A 23,710-nucleotide genomic window follows, 5' to 3' on the forward strand; every position below is an offset into this window, starting at 1 on the left:
AGAGCTTGGAGACTTTCTTCACCACACGGTGGGACTTGAACTTCACTGTTGCCATAGCAACCTAATCCCCGCCCTTTGCCTTTCCCCCTCTTGTTCACAGCACTGCGCTTTCTTTAATGACTGGTGCTGTTTTTATAGCTTTGAGAAGCTTTAGCAAGTAAAGTCAGATCAAGCAAACAAATAATGCAGTTAATATACATAGTTAATAATATATAGTTATTAATTATATATAATTAAATATTATATTAATAGTAAGTGTTAAGATATTTATTGACATTTCATTTATCAGATGGTTTTACTTACAAATGAGGATATATACAGTTGAAGTCAGAATTATAACCCTCTCTTTTTTTTTATATATTTACCAAATTATGTTTAACACGGCAAAAAATGTTCACAGTATGTCTGAATTTTTTTTGTTTTTTTTGGGCTGGAATATAAGCAGTTTAAAAAAATGTAAACATCATATTAAGGTCAAAGTTATTAGCCCCTATTAGCTCGATTATGTGAAAAATCATAATCACGATTAATTTGGTCATTGTAATCACGATTATTCAAAACGATTATCAGTTAAAGTCAAAATTATTCACCCTCCTGTGAATTTTGTTTTATATATATATATATAATATCGCAAATGATGTTTAACAGAGGAATTTTTTACAGTATTTCCTATAATCTTTTTTCTTCTGGAGAAAGGCTTACATGTTTCATTTCAGCTAGAATAAAATCAAGTTTAAATATTTTGAAACCTATTTCAATAGCTTGATATTATTAGCCCCCTCAAGCAATATATATTTTTGATTGTCTGCAGAAGAAACTACTGTTACATAATGACTTGCTTATTTACCCTTATTAAGCCTTTGAAAGCCTCACTTTAAGCTGAATACTAGTATTGAGCTGAGTACTAGAAATGAGCTATTAAATCTGTTGTGTTTAAACTGTTTTAAGCATCTTCACTGTAAGAAAAAACACTTTAGCTACAAAAGTCCTTCAGTCTAGATCAGTGCGTGATTTAATCCTTATGTTGTTTGATTAATAATAAAAAAAAGTCGGCAGCATGAATATCGCACGCTTCGTCACTTTAAGAATAGTGTAGCTCTGATATGGTTTCTCATTCACGTGTCTTGATTCTCAACTTGTTATTTATTACACAAATGAGAGTTAATATGAATAATCACTAAACGCCGCGCTCTGACACAAATGTGCATTTATTTGACCATTAAAGCGCTCACATTAAGATGGCGTTAAATGTGCTCTGCTGTCCGAGGCTAAGTGCGGCGCGCACACACACACACTACCTGTCCGAGACTAAACGCGGCGCACAACAGCACATGCTCTTTCGCGCTTTTGAAAATATGAATGATGCGCATCCCGTGCTGCAAAAGTTACAGTACAGCACATGCTTTTAGTCATTTTCATGTGGAACTGAGCTTTGCAGAGCAACAAATGTGTTCAACTGGAAAGGGGGCGGTATTAAATTGACCAATCGTTGATCTCGATTAATGGTTTTTCATAATCGTTAGAAGCCAAAATTGAAATCGAAACCGGAAAGTTAGAACAGAATCTGTGGAAATAATTATCTATTTCTCTGTATTTATTGTTGAATGATATTCAGAGCATACAAGTAAAACATGAATTCTTTTTTTACATTTATTTAAAGTTCACAATGCAAATCCAATTAGATCCAATTATGTTTGTTAAACAAAGCCAGTCTCTCATGTTTTATGTCTACTAAAAGACAAAATATTACTTTATAAACTGCATTGTAAATAAATCATTCACACATTTCCATATTAGTCAGTAATATTACTGAAATTTATGTAGAAACTAAAATATATTTACACACATTTTCTTGTCGGCTTAAGCCTAGTTCACACTACAGGATTTTAAACATCAGCAGATCGCTGTGCTGTTCACACTACATGACTTGACTTTGTGTCTTTTGATCTCTGTGGTGTTCACACTACGCAACACTCCGTGAACGATCAACAAGAGGGGGTCACACACTACATGATCTGACAACATCTCATTCCCCATCAGCTCATTCAAGCTACCAAACCACAGCCAATGAAAATTTGAGGGAGGAGTCGTCAGAAAAAAGCTGAACACTATTGGCTGCTTGTGTGCTGATTACATCACTGACAGCTTTTCAAGCTTTGGAGAAAGCATTTAAAAACATCGTCAAATCAGCTAATTTATCAGCGGATTAATCACTCATCTGCAAGGTTTGAGTGGATAGATACTAGTATTTCTTTCTGACATTGTTATTTTTTTATTACAAAACAGTAAAGAACTGAGCATTTCTGCCTTAAATTACCATATTGGTCAAAATGACTGCATGCATGTCTAATACTTTTCGCTGTGACTTTAAATATGTGTGTATTTTCTTGCCTGGCAACTTCCTGCTAATATAAACAAAACTTTCTGATGGCAAAAACATCAATTTACTTAAGATATCTTTCAAAACAGCATATTCTGTGCTGTTAAAAAGCTCCGGTTTGAAAGTGAAAATGAAAGCCAAGCCTTTAAGTGTTTTAGTATCTTAACTGCATATTTATAGGCTGTATTACCAAAAAAATAATATATTTTTAGGGTAATGGTGTCATTAAATATGATGCCAGACATTCAAAGCTTAATTTTAATATCTCAATTATAGCTTTGAATGTAAATATGTTGTGACAATATGGCGTTTCATATGAAAACGATCAGAATGAGCAGTATGGTAATTCTAATAGTTACAGAATTCTAGTTCCACTGTTAATATAGCCTACTTTCATGTCTGTGCTAACGCAGAATGAAGCGAGTGCACTGATGCCCATTCTGACCAATCACAGATGTTTCTGCTGAGCTCCTGAACACACAGCCATTCAGCTCATGCTGATATGCTCTCTCATTGGCTGCAGCATGTCACTACATCTGACCACACGTGGGGTTGAGTCGGCCGACTGCTCTGGAATATTTAGCATGCTGAATGTTGGATTTCCGTCTGCGAGGTGTCGGCGACGCGTCAGCGAGCCTCGTTGATGCGTTGCTCAGTAGTTCACACATAAAGAGCGCCGAGCGCCGAGCACCCGCAGATTTCTTCCCGATCACAGCCCGATCTGTCGGCGAGCTCGTTAACTTCCAAATCGGGCTCAAATCAGGCTTAAAATCCTCTAGTGTGAACTAGGCATTAGTCCCTTTATTAATCCGGGGTCGCCACAGTGGAATGAACCACCAACTTATCCAGCAAGTTTTTACGCAGCGGATGCCCTTCCAGCCGCAACCCATCTCTAGGAAACATCCACACACATATTCACACACACACACACACACACACACACACACACACACACACAATGGACAATTTAGCCTACCCAATTCACCTGTACTGTCTTTGGACTGTGGGGGAGCACCCAGAGGAAACCCACGCGAACGCAGGGAGAACATGCAAACTCCACACAGAAACACCAACTGAGCCGAGGCTCGAACCAGCAACCTTCATGCTGTAAGGCAACAGCACTACCTACTGCGCCACTGCTTCGCCCTCTGTGTGGGCTTACTAATGATTAATGTTTAAAATAAAGCCATAAATCTCAAATTATTTGGTCCAAGGAAACTAAACTCATAAGCAATATACAAATTGTTCTTAAACATTTGAAAATGTGCACATATAAATAGATATCACTTTTTTGAAAGTACACTATATATTGCATAACTGCAGGTTATCCTTGTAAATGCTTGACCGATGTCCACCACATACCTGTTGCCATAACTCTAACTGATTTTGAATGTAATTTAATAATGTTATTATTACAAAGGCTGTAAAGCTGCTTTGGAATGACAATAATTGTGTCATAATAATCTCGATACTAATACACTTAAATGGAATTGAATTAAAACATTTTTGTTAAAATTAAACTTTTTTTAAAATGACATTTACTAGATATTAATAAAAACTACAATAGCTATTCGGTACATAAACAAGTCCTTCAGATTTTGCAGGAGATAGCATAGACTGGCTACATTTAACAGAATAAATTAAATACTTCAAACTTAAGGCTCAGATACTTCAAGCAAAATCAAAGAACAAACTCTTGTGAAGTCATGTTGAGCAAAATCAGGCACAACTCGTTCGTCTGAAAGGAGTTCATATCAGGACTTTTGCTAGAACTGAAGAACTGTTTAATAGTAAAAACTAAAGTCTAAGTCTTATTGAAAGCAACACATACACTGTTCACATTTAATATTGTTAAGTTTTTTAGCAATCTACTGTAACGAGTGTTAAATAAATAAATGTGAAAGTGCTGAATTGCAGATCTGATCGCAGAACTAAGGTTAATGGGGTACATTGGCATTTTTAGGACAAATGCAGTAGGTGTCACACTTTCGTTTTACACGTTCATGTGGAAAGTAATGTGTAGAGGAGAATTCACTGCTATAATCAGATTCAAGAACAGTCTTTTAACTCTCCACTGAGATTTGTTCAAAACACTGTCTGTGTCTGCGGCTTCACTTGTACACACACACACACACACACACACACACACATATATTCATGCATGAGCACTTACATATGACACAACCTGGCACTCACTGCCACACATACATAATACAGGCCTCTGGGAAAATGAAGTGAGTAAAGAGGGCGAGTGAGCATGATTTCTGAGTGAATGAATTTAGAGTACGGATGAATGTCACACTCATGCGTTCAGTGTGTGAGGGAGACTCTGAAGAGAGATTCCCCTCATCTATTATTAGTCCTATGGTCTGCTGCCTCAGCACAAAAACTAAACCATACAGATGGTTCTTTTTATTTCCTATTTAAGGAAATGTCCAGCAAATTTGGTCTCAATGGAATACCATTTTCATTGTGTACATTGAAGAAAGTGCAGCTCAAACATGGCTATTAAGGAATGAATGAGGCAAAGAGAGAAGGACCGATAAGATTGGCTTTACAATTCCTTAAGTTTTATTAGTAAGCTGTATTTCATACTTTTTTTCTGTGGAATTGGTTCACTCTGAAGTTTCTTGGTTTTTAAATGCATGCACTGAAAAAAATGCTGTCTGCAAAATTGTTGCAAACAATTTAGTTGTGTTGAATTTAAACAAATTAATTTAAGTAATGTTCAACTTTATTTGTTTGTTTAAATTCAGCCCAAATAAACTGTTTACAAGCCCTTAACTTAATTTTTTTAGTAAATCCAAGGAATCATCTTTGAATATTTTTTTTCAGTTGCAGATAAATTTTTTTTACATTAAACCTTGTGCAATATTTTAAAAAGTTAAAGGTTCTTTAAAGACAATAAATGAGATCCTGGAATACAAAATTAGTCATGAGTGTTGATTTTCAAACTAAGATTTATACATCATGAAAGCTAAAAAAGTAATCTATTGATTTATGGTTTACTGGGTTGACTTTTTTTTTAAAGATTAATTTAAGTTATCAGATTATTATGACAGTTAACAAGCAAAAGTAACCAAGAAAAACAGTTCAAAAAGAAAAAAAGTAGGGAAAAAAAATATTATTAGCCCCCCTGAGTTATTAGCGCCCCTGTTTATTTTTTTCCCCAATTTCTGTTTAATGGAGGGAAGATTTTTTCAGCACATTTCTATGCATAATAGTTTTAAAAACCTATTTCTAATAACTGATTTATTTTATTTTTGCCATGATGACAGTAAATAATATTTTACTTGATATTTTTCAAGACACTTCTATACAGCTTAAAGTGACATTTAAAGGCTTAACTAGGTTAATAAGGTGAACTAGACAGGTTAGGGTAATTTGGCAAGTTATTGTATAACGATGGTTTGTTCTGTAGATTATCGAAAAAAAAAAAGCTTAAAGGGGCTAATAGTTTTGTCCCAAAAATAGTTTTTAAAAAATGCAAAACTGCTTTTATTCTAGCCGAAATAAAACAAATAAGACTTTTTCTAGAAGAAAAAATATTATCAGACATACTGTGAAAATTTCCTTGCTCTGTTAAACATCATTTGGGAAATATTTAAAAAAGAAAAAAAAATCAAAAGGGGGCTAATAATTCTGACTTCAACTGTGTGTATGTAAATGTATATGTATATGCTCAAAGATGAAATTTGAGTTATTAAAACTATTATGTTGAGAAATGTGTTGAAAAAATAAACAAGTGGTTTGATAATTCAGGGGTGCTAATAATTCTGACTTCAACTGTATGTATGTACAGTATGTGTGTATATACAGGTATATATATATATATATATATATATATATATATATATATATATATATATATATATATATATATATATATATAAAGTTGTTGTTTAATTAAGTTCTTAGCAGTGCATATTACTAATCAAAAATTGAGTTTCGATATATATACAGTATTGAGTTTTGATCAATAATTCATCAAAAATCAATAATTTTACCCATTTTATTTATAGCTATTGTTAATAATTCATTCATGCAACATAAGACAATTTTCACAAAAATCGACATAAAAAAAAAAAATTGTAAAAGTATCATATATATATTTTGTGCGTCTTTACGGACTTGAATATATTTACCAGATTCAGTCCTGACAATAACTAACAAAACATAATTAAATTCAATGATCTTAACAATTTAAATGGCGTTTTTTTATTTTATATTTTATTTTTTTACATAATGCTACTGTTGTACTGTTCAACTGGGATTAGATATTGTGGTTCAACTGCTTTTGCTGCTTTTTGAAAACAAATTTATAATAATTTCATATAATAAAAAAGCTTTTCTTCAGTTTAAAAATGTCCTTAAAGGCACACAAGGCTTAAAATAACAGTTCTAAGTACTATATACTAATTTAAAGAAAGAGCCTATCAATTTCATCTTTTCAAATAAAACTCGCCAACTAGTTCAATGAACCAAATGTGAAGTACACCCAGAAAATGTGTTCATTAAGGCAAAGGAAAGCAAACATATGCCATGCAATAGTATGTTCAAGAGGAAGACCTCGGGAGCGCCTTGGCCCCTTCCTAAAACTGTTAGCGGCCCAGTCTTTGTGGGCGTTGTGTCTCTGGGGGCCGGTGGGGTAATTATCAGTGAGGGTGCACGTGTGGGAGAGTGTAAATGGGGCAGTGCGTCGTGCCGCCCGGACCCACTGTTTGCGTTCTCACTGCACCCTATCAGTGGGATACCTCGAACTGAGCGGGATGCCCTGAAAAGTGAATCCAGTCCCCCTCCTCCTTTTCCAATCTCATCTACACTCCTCCCCACCTCATCCCTGTCTTACCCAGGAGAATGGGAAGGAGCGAAGGACGACGTAAAGACCCATCTTCGACATGTTTGATGGGGGCCCAGTTGGACAAAGCCCTCTTTCCTGTTCGTCCATGTGGAAAATTATGGCGGAGGAGGAGGGAGACAATTAGTGGGATCTGCTAATCACCCGGGCAACACTCATTTAATTGACATGTGAAATTTTGTTTAATCTAACATGTCGATAGGCAATATTACAAAGGCCTGGAAGCCAAGGACTAGACAGCTTATTATTGGAGGACGGTCTTTGTAAGGCCGGCTTCGTGGAGTGGGGGGTTGATGTGAGGATTAAATGCCATTATCCTCGCAAATGTGTTCGGACAAATAGCGATGCACACTCTCACTAAGGTGTTTGTTTGTTTGTTTGTTTGTTTGTTAGTATGCTTTTTTTAAGCACTTTCATGATTATGGCTTTTGGAGGGTTTTCTTTTAAAGGAGAAGGTGGCAGAACATAGTTCAATAAAACTTGAGCTCATGAGAGTTTGGACCACTTTTGTATTCGCAAAAATCAATAAGCTATTGAAGGTCATTGAAAAGGGAGCACTCACGCCTCACACTGTTAAATTGACTGTAGGGAGAGAGAGCTTCATAAGCACAACTTTCGCTTTGTTATGGTTTGTAGAAATTCAGAGATGGTATATAATACTCCATACATAATATTTAATATTTCCTGTGTTGCTTCGTGTGTACTTGAAGGGGTATATGGGTTTTTACAAAAGCTCCCTGTGGCTTTCAGAGGAGATTTACTGAAGATCACACCATGCTTTCCTGACAAGATGTGCATGACAATCACAGCTCTGCTCAATCACGTTTGTGATTTCAATTTAACTAATTGCAAAGCTCTACAAATAAGCACTCAGGTATATATATATATATATATATATATATATATATATATATATATATATATATATATATATATATATATATATATGTATATATATATGTATATATATATATATATATATATATATATATATATATATATATATGTATATGTGTGTATATATATATATATATATATATATGTATATGTGTGTATATATATATATATATATATATATGTATATATATATATATATATGTATATATATATATATATATATATATATATATATATATGTATATATATATATATATATATGTATATATATATATATATATATGTATATATATATATATATGTGTATATATATATATATATATATGTATATATATATATATATATATATATATATATGTATATATATATATATATGTATATATATATATATATATATATATATATATGTATATATATATATATATATATATATGTATATATATATATATATATATATATATATATATATATATATATATATATATATATATATATGTATATATATATATATATATATATATATATATACATATATATATATATATATATATATATATACATATATATATATATATATATATATATATATATATATATATATATATGTATATATATATATGTATATATATATATATATATGTGTATATGTATATATATATATATATGTATATATATATATATATATGTGTATATATATATACATATATATATATATATATATATATATATATATATATATATATATATATATATACATATATATATATATATATATATACATACATATATATATATATATATACATATATATATATATATATATATATATATATATATACATATATATATATATATATATATATATATATACATATATATATATATATATATATATATATATACATATATATATATATATATATATATATATATACATATATATATATATATATATATATATATATATACATATATATATATATATATATATATATATACATATATATATATATATATATATATATACATATATATATATACATATATATATATATATATATATATATATATATATATATATATATATATATATATATATATATATGTCGTGAGCACAGTATTACAAGTCGAAATCGCATAAAATACGAGCATTCGAATCTCTTTGCTTGCACGCCAATTTCTTCTGCTTGTGCACAAAACTTATTGCACACCTCCTCAAATATACACCGCTCAGTCGCGGATCTTCTTGTGCGCTCTCAAATAAACGCTGCAACATTATATAATATAATGTAATTACCCCAGGGGTCACAATCAAATAGAACTAGTAACTATAGGCTTCTCTTCAGTAGGTTATGGATAAAATATGGTAATTCTTATGGTTTAATAAAAATAAATAGATTTTTGGAAATCACTAAGCAACCCCCCTTCATTGTCCTGCGACCCCTCGGGGGGTCCCAACCCCCACTTTGAGAACCACTGAGCTACACGACGCCTTAACATTTTGATGTCTGTTAAGTTGTTAATATCAAAATGAAAACTGGCTGTTCCTTATATCATGTTTTCATTTTATTGGTAAAATATTAAAACAACATAGTCAGGGTGATGTGAATGACTTTTCCCTTTGAAGATTTACCCAACGTATCGTCCGGTGTTTGTTTTCCATATCAAACTTGCGAAGTCTGAACTTACAATGAAAGGATGTAGCTCGAATATCTACAGCCACGTCTACGTTTTCAAATGTCTCCGTTTCCGCCCATCCACAGAGCAGCAGTGTTTTAAATGAAAACAGCCTTTTCAATGTTTTCAAAACGCTCCATTTCTGGGGCTCGAAAACTCTGGAGTAAGGTGGATGGAAGGCATAACTGTAGCAAAACTTATACATTTTAAAAGTAAAATGTATTAGTGTAAACCGGGCCTCAGTAAACTGCAGAAAATTGCTCTAAACAGTTTATTGCTCATGCTCGTATACATGCCATGTACAAGCAACAGAACTTTTTCATTCTTTGATTGGGAGTTAAAAAACTGCTGTGACTGAGGAAAGCTGCTATTGTTATGCACATCTTGTCAGGGAAGCATGGTTCTGTAAACTGTTCCCACAAAAGAGAAACCCAGGATATCTCCATAGCATTGGCATTATAAAAGCAAGGCTTAACTTGCTTTATTGACTAATGATTACAGGAGTAATAATCACAAAACTAAAGAATCATCTCACAGAAGGATTTATTTCAAATACTCGACAGAAGTTATGAAGTTCATTTTGAGTTAATGCATATTATTTGTGGTATGAACATGTGCAGCATTTATTACACAGAGATCCATGGTTCATTGAGAAGCTGTCCATAACTGAATGATTATCCCAACGTCACTATCATCAAACTAAATCAAATCAGAATTTTAGATTTTGAGATTTTTATCTAGCTTGTTAGTGTAGCACAGCTCTGTCTATAACATGCTGCTCCATCTAAAAGCACATGGAGGTTTACTGGCACTAGCTTTAATAATAAAATGCATTTGGTAATTGCCTTCAATTAATCACTCAGCCTTAATACTGTCCACCCTGCTGAGAGGAATGTTTAGATGAATATGTAAATATTTACTCCATGATTTCCACTCAGAAACAAAGATGACAGGGGTTAGAAAGCAGCATTTTAGAAAGTGTCTGATGATAGATAGCAACACAGGGAAATCGAGCCTCAGCCTACATTTTGTAAAACTGAAAATGTTCCTCAGCATACATTTGACTGCAGTTTCTAGGTTAAATGAACATTATGGGTCAGTGTGACGCAGACAACTTTTGTTTATTTTTGAAATAATTATTTTAATTGGGGCATATTATTGACAATTAAGGGATTATTTTCCAAAGGAATACCACAATACAACTTAATGTCTTTGGTTTGTAATTGAATACATCTGCCTCTCTTTCTACCTCCGTTACAACTTTTTCTGGTGTGGTCAGTTTGCTTAGTAGCTCATTTTGTATGTTGTCTACTTGCAGAGAGCTCAGGTTCGAGTCTAATGAAGCATGGTTCCACAACAAATGTAAAAGCAGTGTAAAATCAAGCCAAAACTTCATGGGTAAAATTCCCTTTTATCTGCTGTTTGTCTTTGGAAACACTTTTGCTTGGGTTTAGGGGAGATTTTAGGTCACTAGTTCGCTACGTGATCTGTACAACAAGCACTGCCATCTCATGGAGGTGTTCAAGAAGGAGGTGTATCTGAAAATTTTAAACAAAACATAGCCTAAGTAATATATTTCACATTCACAAAAATGTAGATAGCACCTAACAAATCCAGGGGATTTGTTATCTGAATAATGCGACAAAATGTAACCAGAGCAACATATTTTTTTGCAAAAATGTGGGCTAAGGACCTTATTTCAATTGAGCCTTGGTTGTATGATAGACAGATGCAAATATTTCCACATGCTCTGTATATTTGGAATGAATCTCTTGCTTTGCATGTCACATTGATGTTGTACAGATAACTGTTGTCAGAGTACAAGCATTTGTTTCATGTGTTGCGAAACAAAAGAGAGGTTCTCGGGAGCACCTTTTGATTTTCCTGGCAAAAACATCCCAAGTCCTTCATTAAAATGTGTCTAGTCTTTCACAGACAACATAAGAAGTCATGAAAGGTCTCATTTTTAAAAGCTGTTCTCACATGGTAAATAAAACAATGTTTTTTACACACAGTCCTTTAATATTTGGTAATGACAAACATATGCAGTCACTTTTACAGTACTAACATGCTTTCTCCATTTGTCTTTCAGTGGGCCTGTTGTCTCTTGAACTCACGTAACCAGAGAGTTAACGCACTAATATCAGAGGACAGGTAGGCCAAACCAGTCTGGTTTAACCTTCTTAAGATTCTTCCTTCACATGGTGTTGGTGGTGTGTTTTTGTGCTTGTAAATCCCATTGTATATTTCAGCTTGATGTAATAGGAGTTACATAGAGAGGAGAACTTTATTATAAAGCAGTTGCTTAAATTATTTTGTGAATGCAATGGATTTTATTTGACCATAGTTTCACTTGTAGTCTGATTTTGTTCTCAGCCAAGGTTTTTTTTTTACATGGCACTGTTTTTTTTTACACGACATTTGATATATTTTGGATTTTTGTTTGTGTGACCACAGCAACTTCTGCAAACTGGTTTCAGTGTGTAAGTCACATTACTGTCTCTGTGTAAAGTATATAAAAATAATGATCGAGTATGATGACCAAAACAACAATTGCAGACTTTAGAACTGCATATGCACTGGCAATGCATTTTAGTGACATTGCCAGCTATTGGCCTGTTTTCAACAGTCATTTCAAAATGTAGTCATTTTTGCTGATTGGTGTGAATGAGGGTCATTTAACAACCATCGTCTCTGTCCGCAAAGCTTCAGAAATATCTTTCTGTTTACAGTATATTTTGCTATACAGTCACTGGCCACTTTATTAGGTACACCCTACTTGAACTAGGTTGGACTTCTTTTGCCTTAAACTGGCATAATCCATCACGCAACTGCTGCATATTTCTCCCCCACACAATTAAACTACCACTACCAGCCTGAACTATTGATATAATGGAGTATGGATTCATGCTTTCATGTTGTTGATGCCAAATTCTGACCCTACCATCCGAATGTTGCTGCTGAAATCAAGACTCATCAGACCAAGCAATGTTTTTCCAATCTTTTATTGTCCAATTTTGGTGAGCCTATGCAAATTGTAGCTTCAGTTTCCTGTTGTTCGCTGACAGGAGTGGCACCCAGTGTGGTCTTCTGCTGCTGTAGCCCATTCGCCTCACACATCCAAGGCTGGACTTGTTGTGCGTTTAGAGATGCTCTTTTGCATACCTCGGTTGTAACAAGTATTTTTTTGAGTTACTGTTACTTTTTTATCACCTCTAACCTGTCTGGCCATTCTTCTCTGACCTCTGGCATTAACAAGATGTTTGCACCCACAGAGCTGCTGCTCACAGAATATTTTCTCTGTTTCGGACCATTCTTCGTAAACCCTAGAAGTGGTTGTGTGTAAAAATCTCAGTTGGATCAGCAGTTTCTAAAATACTCAGATCAGCCTGTCCACATTCAAACCATGCCACATTCAAAGTCACTTAAATCACTTTTCTTCCCTATTATGATGCTTGGTTTGAACTGCAGCAGATAATTTTGACCATGTGCACATGCCTAATTGCATTGAGTCGCTGCCATATGATTGGCTGATTAGAAATTTGCGTTAATGAGCAGCTGGACAGGTGTACCTAATAAAGTGGCCTGTGAAAACGAACTGTTAATGACTTATTTCTAGTCAGAAAAATGTACATTCCTAACAATGTTGTTATTGTCAGTATTGGGTATATTTGCAATCAAAAATAGAGTACAAGAAACTAATTAAGTGAGATTTTGAAAAAGTTTTACAGCAGTTTTGGTGGTAAAGCTTTTAGTGAAACAGCAAATTGAGGAAACCGGGAAATGTGTTTACACAGAACAAATTAGGGCTGTGGAAAAAAATCTCCTGCATGCAGATTTGGTTTTGCAAATACAGCATTCTTTTATAGGCTAAACATCATAAAATTTTTAAGACGTTTACATTAGATTGCACATAAACATAATGGGTGTGGGATGTAAACGCACACACTGATAGTTGCAGTATGTCAATAATGTCAGTATTCAAAACTGATACACAGCAATAAATGTTACTATTTCTATAAATAGTCCAGATGCTTGGTGAAATCATTGCTACTGTATTTATTTCAGAGATTTCCTTTTCATTCGCCAGACATTTTGGCAGCTTGCCCATACTCACAGCTGGATTGGCCAGGCTTTTAATGTGAGTGTTGGGGGTTGGAGTATGGATGTCTGGGATGGGGGGTTGAAAAGGGCGATGGTGGCATGGCTAGGGCACAGCAGGATTTTGTTTTTTGGTGCTGGTGCTCAAGAGCTAAGCGAATTGCATCCAGTTTATGACATTGCTTTGTCTTTTATTTTGGCATTTTCTCCTAATTTAAACAGAACCGTACAGAAAGCAAAGTAGGTGCCACGAGCCAGGACGGAAACTCATTGCCCGAATCAAAACCACACTGTACGTCAAAGCACTGCCAAAGTTATAATTTCACGTCAAGCTGGCAAACACAAAAATGCTCGCAATTTTACCATGTGATCGCCAAATGCATTTAACTTGGTAGACGGCTTATTAAATATTAATGGCATATTTGATTTTTCTTGGAATCGATTCAGTGAGCTCAATGCATCAGCTGCGCACTTGAGCTCAGAGTTATTTTTTCCCTACTGCCACATTTGCTTTCCTTCATTTCCTCCACTAACGTTGCCATATCGGTATCACTACGCCACTTAACACTCGATATTGTCTAAAATACTAGGTTGAGTCCTATTGACAACTTCCTGTTAAATTGGTCGTGCACAGGTCTTTGCTTTGTGCTGTAAGAGAAGACAACGACGTCAATGTGCAGGTCTACCCCAATTTCCTACGAGTCCTTGACTATTGTGACAATAATAACACGGGCTCTTTATGCAGTAGCTATTACTGCCCTGAGCAGCAGGAGATCTTGCCAAGACCGAGGCGGCGGGGATGAGAGCATACGGAGGGGGTTTACTTGACTCCGCGAATGCTACTTTCCCTCCCTTCCTCCTCCTTGAAGAGGGCCGTTCCTGCTTTGCCACTTTGCCCTGACAACTGACTGCTTAAACGAGTGCATGAAAATAGGTGGCTTGCTGGTCTCCATGACAGACCGCACATAATCAGTGTTGAGGTATGTAATTACAGCTGTCAGGCCCATCCGCTGTAATTGATGCAAGTGCAAGCAGCTCTTGCTGCCAGGGCGGCCTCTAGTTGCACACATGGCAGTGACTCTCTCTGGCCTTCCTCGAGAGAGCAAAAGAGAAAAACATTACCTGCACAATGGATGGATGGCACGCATTAACCAATGCCAAGTGACACTTTTTCTGTTAACACTGACAGCCTTTTTTTTTTTTTTTATACCCCTGGACGGGTTTGTCTTGTGGCGTTCAATTCTCAGACTCGGTTTGATGTTGCTGGGCACATTCACAGATGGTAAAGGGGGGTAGGGGGGTGTGATGAAAATGCTGTCAAAGCCACAGACGCTTAAGTGTCTCCAAGGCGAGGTGGTCTGTCTGCGGGGTGTCTGTGCTTGGCTTTTTAAATGTTTCAATTCCTGCCATCCAGTAGAACACACGGCGCACCATTTAACTTGACTGAAAAAAAAAAATCAAATCACTGAATCTGACTTCTTATGCTCAAAGAGGGGGGCGTCAGGGTGGATATAGCGAATGTAGTGGCTTGAGCATCTCTGGCTGAAGGTTGGGGTAGATAAGTCCTCTAGAGAACATACAGTAGTAAGACCTCTCTGGCTACAAAGCAGGAGTCTCTCAGGTGCCTGAACTACGCCGGGCTGTTGTAATATTGATCACAGGAAGGTACGCTTTCCTCTTTTGGTTCTGCTGAGGATTGATGGTGGAGAATCAACACAAGAGGATATTTATCGATTTGGCTTGGGAAGTTGTGGGTGAAATAACCTGACAACTGCGCTCAAATGCAGTCCTGGAGGAGCTTCGTTTAATTCTCGTGTTTGTTTAGCCGTTTATTGATTTTATTATTTTTTTATCAGCTGTTACTAAAAACTGTTCATTTTCCTTGCCATCAGGGTTCCCATTTGTTATAGCATGTTTCGAATTTACATTTTTGTCTCAGGACCAGGAACGAAAGAAATCATTGCAGTGCTTGCTAAAATGTGGTGAATAATTGTTCATACTGATTTGAGTATGTCTTTGAATTCTTATTCTTATATTTCTAATTGCTTAATAAATTAATAGCAAATTTATCAGATGGTTTGGCACATAATACACATCACCGGAATATCTATTCTCAAAGGATGTTTCAGCTTGTTCCCTGTGGTTATTGCCAACATATTCATGACTGTCTGTAAAAGGAGTAAGATGACTGAGTCTTCACCCCGTTAGCCCTCCCTCCCATATGTTCAACTTCCAGAGGCAAACCACCGGCGGCAACTCATCAGACATTCAAATCGACAACAATTTCCCTCCATTGACATGGCAGAGTTTGAGGGTAGTGATTCAAGAGGTACACTGCAGTTTGACTCTGGCAGGTCTGACATGGAGAAACCACATTTATATTCTACAGTTTGAAGCTCATCAGCAATAAACACATCTTACACAATAATTGAATATCAATTAATTATTTATCTTTAGTTGGCCGTTTCTTTAGTACAGTTATTATAGTAATTTTATGTGTGGCTGTAGAAGGACAGTGTTTTAGAAATTAATCATGGCACTTTACACACAAAATACCTTATATTATTCTTATTATATCTCCTTATTTTGTGGATGACAAAGTCATTAAAATGAACAGCTAATTTTGTTCCAAGAAACAACTATTTTGAATAACATGGCTAGTATCTCCTCAGGACATCATTGGTCCCTCCACAGGACATCACTGGTCTCTCACAGTCTCTCACTGGACACCACTGATCCCTCACAGTCTCTCACTAGACATCACTGGTCTCTTGCAGTCTCTTGTTGGACATCATTGGTCTCTCGCGGTCTCTCATTGGACATCACTGGTCTCTCGTCATTGTTTTCCTGCAGTTTCTCACTGGACATCACTAATCCCTCCACATGACATCACTTGTCTCTCACAGTGTCTCACTGGACATTACTGGTCTCTCCACATGACATCACTTGTCTCTTACAGTCTTTCACTGGACAACATTGGTCTCTTGCAATCTTTCACTGGACATCACTGGTCTCTTGCATTTTCTTGCTGGACATCACTAGTCCCTCACTGGACATCATTGGTCTCTCACTGCCATCATTGTTTTCTCGCAGTCTCTCACTGGAAATCGCTGGTACCTCCACATGACATCACTGGTCTCTTACAGTGTCTCACTAGACTTCACTGGTCTCTCCACATGACATCACTGGTCTCTTACAGTGTCTCACTAGACTTCACTGGTCTCTCCACATGACATCACTGGTCTCTTACAGTGTCTCACTAGACTTCACTGGTCTCTCCACATGACATCACTGGTCTCTTGCAGTCCCTCACTGGACATCACTGGTCTCTCCACATGACATCACTGGTCTTTTGCAGTCCCTCACTGGACATCACTGGTTTCCTGCCATCTCTCACGGGTATCACTGGTTTCTTGCAGTCTCTCACTGGATATCACTGGTTTCTTGCAGACCCTCACTGGACATCACTGGTTTCCTGCCATCTCTCACGGGTATCACTGGTTTCTTGCAGTCTCTCACTGGACGTCACTGGTTTTTTGCAGTCTCTCACATGACATTACTGGTCTCTTGCAGTCCCTCACTGGACATCGCTGGTTTCCTGCCATCTCTCATGGGTATCACTGGTCTCTTGCAGTCTCTCTCTGGACATCTCTGGTCTCTTGCATTTTCTTTCTGAACATCACTGCTCTCTCACAGTCTCTCGCTGTACATAAGTGGTCTCTCCCAGTCTCTCCACATGACATCACTGGTTTCTTGCAGTTTCTCACTGGACATCACTGGTTTCTTGCAGTCTCTCAATGGACATCACTGGTCTCTCAGAGTCTCTCGCTGGACATCACTGGTCCCTCCACATGACATCACTGGTTTCTTGCAGTCTCTCACTGGACATCACTGGTCTCTTGCAGTTTCTTTTTGGACATAACTGGTCCCTCACTGAACATCACTGGTCTCTCGTAGTCTCTCACTTTACACAACTAGTCTCTCCTAGTCTCTCACTGGAAATCACGCGTTTCTCGCAGCCTCTCACTGGACAATAATGGTTTCTCGCAGCCTCTCGCTGGTCTCTCATAGTCATTCACTGGACATCACAGGTCCCTTCACATGACATCACTGGTCTATTGCAGTCTCACTGGACATCACTGGTTTCTTGCAGTCTCTCACTGGACATCACTGGTCTCTTGCAGTCTCTCACTGGACATCACTAGTCTCTTGCAGTACTCACTGGACATCACTGGTTTCTTGCAGCCTCTCGCTGGACATCACTGGTTTCTCGCAGCCTCTCGCTGGACATCACTGGTTTCTCGCATCCTCTCACTGGTTTCTCGCAGCCTCTCACTGGCCATCACTGGTCTCTCCCAGGTTCTCACTGGTCTCTTGGTGTCATCCACTGGACATCACTGGTCCCTCCACATGACATCACTGGTTCCTTGCTGTCTCTCACTGGACATCACTGGTCTCTCGCAGCCTCTCACTGGTCTCTCGTAGTCATCCACTGGACATCATTGGTACCTTCTTATGACATCACTGGTCTCTTGCAGTCTCTCACTGAACATCACTGGTTTCTTGCAGTTTCTCACCAGACATCATTGTCTCTCGCAGCCTTTCACTGGTCTCTCGCAGTCATCCACTAGACATCACTGGTCCCTCCACATGACATCACTGGTCTCATGCAGTCTTTCACTGGACATTACTGGTCTCTCACAGTTTCTTTTTTGTAGTCCCTAAACTGCATTCGCTGTAGGCTTTGCCAAGTTAACTCTGTAAAAACCAATGTCTCTCTTTGCATTGAACTTTGAACATTTTATATTTAGAGATGTTGTTTATGTTCACACTGTTACATTACACATCAACTTAAGCTTAAAATATGATATCATAGTGGATCAGTCCTTTAAAATAACCTGTTACTCCTGTTAGGACTTTAAATAGGCCTACGCAGAGACCTCAAAATATAAAACATTTTATATACATTTACATTATATCTATCTCTCTCCTTCTCTCTCTCTCTTGAACTCAATTCAAGCAGTTTAAAGAACATGACATATTAACTATGTTTCATAGGCTGTTTTGACTGTATTTGCAATGATGACACATTTACTGTAGTCTAAAATTGCTATTGACCACCATGCTGAAAAATATGTATATCAAGAATTTCACTGGGCTGGAAAGTGAATTATTGCACCTTTTATAACCCTATAAGATGCATTTTAATGACTTAATGGTACAAATTAGTATGTAATGGTATGTATAACCACCTTTTGAAAATGTATCAGTGTGACAGCCTTTATACCTTTATTCTGGGAGTGTATGACATGCATTGATATCACTCCAATTAAAACATACCTGGTCACTACGCTGATTTACTTAAGAGTATTGAAGCATTTGACAGAAGTGTGCTAACAACTCGCCCTGTCTGGACTTCTCTAAACTCTAGTTTACACTAGCGGAGCTTTCATTGTCCACTAATATGTTTATGTAGTCTGCCAGCACCTTGCCTGACAGGAAGCATTGGATTCAATTGGATTAGCACCAACTAAATATATCTCCTCACGTAGAATCCACAATGTGGAGGTGTCGTTTTGAACAAGTCTGGCTGCATAGCTGTTTCCAGACCTGTTTACCACGGACTGTAGGAACACAAGGTGAAGTGTGAAAGCGGGTAAAGCTAATCATTGTGTAATTACAGCAGCCAAAAGGGAGCTATTAGCTAAGTGTTATCCAGTAACGGTGGTCTCTGACGCTTCGCGCGAGGACTGAGAGTGAAATTGTTGACAATGGTTGAATAGTCCTCCAAGGCCCAGTGATTTGGCCAGGCAAGCCTCTGAGTTCCATTGCTACTCATTAGCGACTATGTTTGGTGCACTGCCGTGACAAATCATACCCCAATGTTATTAAACATGTCGAAACATTGTTTGACAATTTCCCTGCTCGCCTTGTAATTGGTGCGCTCTGTGAATAGACTATATAAATATATTTATGAGCTGAGAAATTTAGTGCTATCAAATCAAGGCCGGGTCTAATGCATTTTTCAGAGCTGTAAATTTGGAGATAGTTGATGACTTTATGAGGATGTTTATGAGGATCTGCACTGTTTATTTTCATAAACAGTTCAGCAGATGCTGGTGAGAGCAGCTGTGGTGGTTCGTAGTCTTGTAGAAGTGACAGGGACAGCTGTTCTGCTGTACTTATTGGAGTTTAGCACTTGCGAGTTCTTAATCTTTCATAATGGGGATTAAGTGGCATAGACCGATGGACAGGTTTTAAAGCAGCAAGGCTGTGGGTATTTTTACTCTTTTGTAATTTATTTTTTAAGTTTGGTCAGCCAAAAAGAAAATGAAAGAACGAATGAATTATAAAATTGAAAGATAAAAAAGGTTTAGCAGTCCTCTATATCACAAATTTATATCAACCAAAAACATTATTCATACTGGCAAACAAACAATGTTCATAAATAAAGCTGCAAGCAGTAATTCTGGGCCCTATAACTGTATATCAGACACATAGTGGCAGGCTAAGTAAGAATGACGGGAATCATTGGAACAGTAGACTGAAATACTTATTTCTTCTCAACATCTGCTTCTGCTGATTTGTAAATATTGAATATTGTAATAGCATTATTCTCTTCCTATTTGGCTAAAAGTTTTTCAGCATAAGAAATAGAATAATCCCAAAAATTTTAAAAACTTTTTGTCATCTGTAGTTATTAAAATACATATTATAATGTGTAAACATCCATTATTTTATTATGTTTTTAATTATTTCCTTGCCGAAACATCTGGGACAGATTTTTAAAACCTAGTGGGCTTAATGTTAGTGGTAAACTAAAAAAAAGTGATGTTAATGATTTCTAATATTTGGGTATATTGTGCTACACTGTAGGGATGCAACAATTAAAGATTATGGTTGTAAAATTATAGTTTTATGAATAATTACTATTATCACTATTATTATGCATTCATTAATTTCAAAACACTACTAGTGTAGAAGATCACATGAAAACTTAAAGTGGTATTTATTGATGCTCAGTAACCAAAAATTAATACAATAATATTACAATTATAATGCAATAATAATGATACAAAATAATACAGCACAAAATAAAAAATAATAAAAAAATAATAGTGGATTTCTCTTTGGACTTAAAAGTAAGTGAAAAAAGCTTTAGACATTTAAACATAAGTATTAATTTCACACTGAAAATAAATGACAAAACAATAAATAAATAAAACTAAGAATAAATAAAAAATATAGTAATTGTCTAATGTAAATCTAAGCTACATATTAGCTAATTGTTTCCCTTTTAAAGATAACAAATGTAGTGAAAGGCTGCTGAACCTTTGTTCAACTAGTTTGTTCAACAATTTTTCAACTTTGTTCAAATTGTTTGGTATTTTCATTTTCTTTTTGAACCAGAGTAGAAATGTGTATATTCCATACAAAGTAGGAAGCTGAGCGGTCTGTTCTTATCACATGACTCGTGGTGCTCTTGCAGTATTCTGAAAAATGTAAATGTTTTCAACTAGTGACACCAGCAAAACGGTTGCCACTCGCTCTCAATATGTGTGTGCAAGCCATGTGCCTTCAGTGGAAATAAACTTGCACGCAAAAGACGCGATATGTGAACGGCCCTTTACATGTGTGTTAAATATGCATCAGTTGATCACTTCAGCCATTGTTAATCCAGTGTGCATCGTAACTTTAAACTAGCCCACAGTTAGCATAACTTTGTTTAGTTGCAGCAATTTTGTTCTGTGCAGAAACGCGGTGTTGAGCAGCCTTTATGATTAATTAACGGGGAAATGCATTTTAATTCAAGAATTAAAGTGCTTTCCCATAGTGATAGGTTGCAGCTGGAAGGGTGTCCGCTGCATAAAACATTTGCTGGAGAAGTTGGCGGTTCATTTCGCTGTGGTGAACCCCAGATTAAGAAAAGGACTAAGCTGAAAAGAAAATTAATGAAATAATTAATTAAAGTGCGGTTATTAGTGAAATGGGTTAATTGCATTCCCTACTACACTGAATGACATTATGATCGTAATAGCAAAATTATCAATGGTAAAATTGTTACTCATAATTTTTGTAATTATAGGACACATTCTAATGTATAAGGGGGGGGGGGGGGGGATTACAGCAGGATTACACATCTTTTTTTTATTGTTGTTGATTTTTTTTTTTTTTTTTTTTGGTCTCTGACCCACAACATATTCCAGATTTATGACAGCTATAGATGAAAAGCTGTTCTGAGAGCAGGTTATCTTCATCCTCAAAGTATGTTGGCAAAATGTGTGTTGTTGCAGGCAGGATGAAGACGGTACTTATGTGTATATGTGTGTGTGTGCATGCTTATCTGCATGCAGGTCCGTATCCGATTGCATCGCCTCGAGAAAGAGGAGGGTTTAAACTCTGATTGAGCCCTCGAGACACCTCTATCAGAATGAGGTTCACCCAAAATACCTCTGACTACAATCATGCTCTCTGCTGAAATCTCGCTCTGTTTCATTCCCGCTGGACGAGTTTCTATAAGAGGGATGGCAAGATGGAAAAGAGGCTGCACATAAGTGGGCGTCTAGTGTCAGGGGGTGTGCGTACGGGCTGCCGAAGACATACGAATGAACGCCTTGATGTTTGTGTAACAGCGTTAGCTATACTGCATAAACACATATGCTTGCATACATTTCTTTGCATGTTCTGTTACTACACCAAAGAGCAGCTTTATTTCCCCTCCCAGCATGTGCCAGTCTGTCTGACATCAGTCTCTTTCTGACACTAATGCATGTGCCAGTCAATTCAAGACCAGGCTCTTGACTCGTCAATGTAGCATCATGATCTCACCATGTGGCACAGGAGTGACTCTTCAGCTCTTTAGTGACTCTTGGCTGTCACTGTGCGCTCCGTGAAGAGCAGCGGGCATGTCTCCAGTCAGTGAACTGCTAAATGAGGGCTTGGCCAGACAAGCAAACACAGACAGCCGACAGAGAGCGTGCAGCGTGCTTGGGTTGCATTGGATGGGACGGCTGATCTCTCGCCACCTCTACGCCCAGGTCTTTGTCTCCTTTGCTAATTGAGCGACCCAACTGACCCCAGAGTAACATGTCACCATAGAGGGGTCAGGGCCCTGGTGTCATGTGACATGAAGCCTGTGACCTGATGTGAAGGAAAGGGCCAATGTCACAGATCTAATCCAGTGGAACAGCGTTCACATAAAAAATTTTTAAAGGTCTGGGTGTCTGTTCAAACCCTTATAAAATGATTATGCATTTTGGCTGCTACCTGATAGATTGCCAAAAAGAGCTTTTGTATAAACAAAACGCAAACAGTCAGCTCAAAAGATTTTTTTTCCTCCTTCGCTGTTGCACAACAAACAAAAAGACTGATTAGTATGTGCCATTTGTTTTTCATGTGCATTATTTGCAAAAAAAATAGCTCTCTTTTATTGATTGCACTCCAACAATAGTGCTTTTTATTCAGGCAGGACGTTCATGCTATGTTGCCTAGTGACATAATGACATCCATCAGGAAGTCAAATGTCAGTCCTTTCTTGCTCTGACATTTAGTTTCGGGTACATATGGAGCCATTGTTTTTGCTGATGTTGGAACAGCATCAAATGGGTTATTTTGCGCTGCTTTGAAATGACCAATGAAGTGCATCATGAAAGACTGAAGTGGATTTAGAATTGGCTTAAAAGACAAAAGCCTCAGCCTCAAGGCCCTTTCACATGGAGCACAACAACATTATAAAGCAAATCACTGACAAACCGTGCTTTCACACTGAACACGAAACAATCAATTGCCTAAAGCAA

The 23,710-nt window shown here is 36.6% G+C and overlaps 1 protein-coding gene across 41 annotated transcripts in view; it reads left to right on the top strand.

The window, feature by feature from the left end:
- zic6 (zic family member 6) overlaps positions 1-23,710 on the top strand; it is a 166,950-nt gene that overhangs the window by 68,457 nt on the left and 74,783 nt on the right. For 34 of the 41 annotated variants that reach the window (XR_015506707.1, XR_015506711.1, XR_015506727.1 and 31 more), the window contains one exon: positions 11,905-11,966. The gene's annotated coding sequence lies outside the window, so the exon portion shown is untranslated. Of the gene's footprint in view, positions 1-11,130; positions 11,211-11,904; positions 12,561-13,393; positions 15,360-23,710 lie in introns of those variants that run through there. The other 7 variants (XR_015506709.1, XR_015506728.1, XR_015506703.1 and 4 more) reach the window with 3 other exon arrangements.

This window comes from Danio rerio, chromosome 14 (genome assembly GCF_052040795.2).
Source record: "Danio rerio strain M-AB ecotype USA chromosome 14, GRCz13ab, whole genome shotgun sequence".
In the NCBI taxonomy this organism is placed as follows: Eukaryota; Metazoa; Chordata; class Actinopteri; order Cypriniformes; family Danionidae; genus Danio; species Danio rerio.